Source organism: Apodemus sylvaticus, chromosome 20 (assembly GCF_947179515.1).
Source record: "Apodemus sylvaticus chromosome 20, mApoSyl1.1, whole genome shotgun sequence".
NCBI classification, from domain to species: Eukaryota; Metazoa; Chordata; class Mammalia; order Rodentia; family Muridae; genus Apodemus; species Apodemus sylvaticus.
The window spans coordinates 54,031,596-54,032,233 of NC_067491.1; the positions used below are offsets into that span (position 1 = coordinate 54,031,596).

At 53.0% G+C, this 638-nt stretch overlaps 1 protein-coding gene across 1 annotated transcript in view; it reads right to left on the reverse strand.

The window, feature by feature from the left end:
• Window positions 1–315: 315 nt before the first annotated feature.
• The window catches only part of Notch3 (notch receptor 3), a 46,566-nt gene continuing 46,243 nt past the window's right edge, over window positions 316–638 (reverse strand). Inside the window, exon 33 of the mRNA XM_052166068.1 lies at window positions 316–638. This exon is cut by the window's right edge and continues 1,699 nt beyond it. The gene's annotated coding sequence lies outside the window, so the exon portion shown is untranslated.

Consider the following 638-nt stretch of genomic DNA (forward strand, 5'->3'; position numbering starts at 1 on the left):
GGGGTTTCAAGACAGGGTTTCTCTGTGTAGCCCCGGCTATCCTGGAACTCACTCTGTAGACCAGGCTGGCCTCGAACTCAGAAATCTGCCTGCCTCTGCCTCCCAAGTGCTGGGATTAAAGACATGCGCCACCACTGCTTGTTAGGTGTTTGTTTAAAGCAACAGAAATGAAGCGAGACACGTGACCAGAAAGGAAATCAAGGATGGACTGGCCAAGCACATGGCTTTGCCCCAAGATGAGAGTTCGTTAGCCCTGTGGAGGCAGAGGCCCAAAACCACCCACCTTGGACCCCACACAGAAACCAGACTCTCGGGTGTAACTATTCCTTTATTAGGTGGTAAGGGAACTGGGGAGGTGAGGGTCGCACAGTGCAGGACCTGGGAATTCAGCTACAACGGACTGTGACCGGGTGTCGGATTACAAAAACAGCCTAAAAACATTTCTATCAGGCAGTGAGGCTGAGCCCAGGGAAAAACAGAAGAGGGAGCACCACTCCCACCTGTATTTACAATTAGAAGTGGAATGCATACAAAATACATCTCCCCTGAAGTGCGCCCCCCACAGGCCCTAACGGTGAGCCAGGCTCTGGAAGGTGGGCCTGCAGTACAGGCTTTGGGCAGGCAAGACCCCTTTCCCA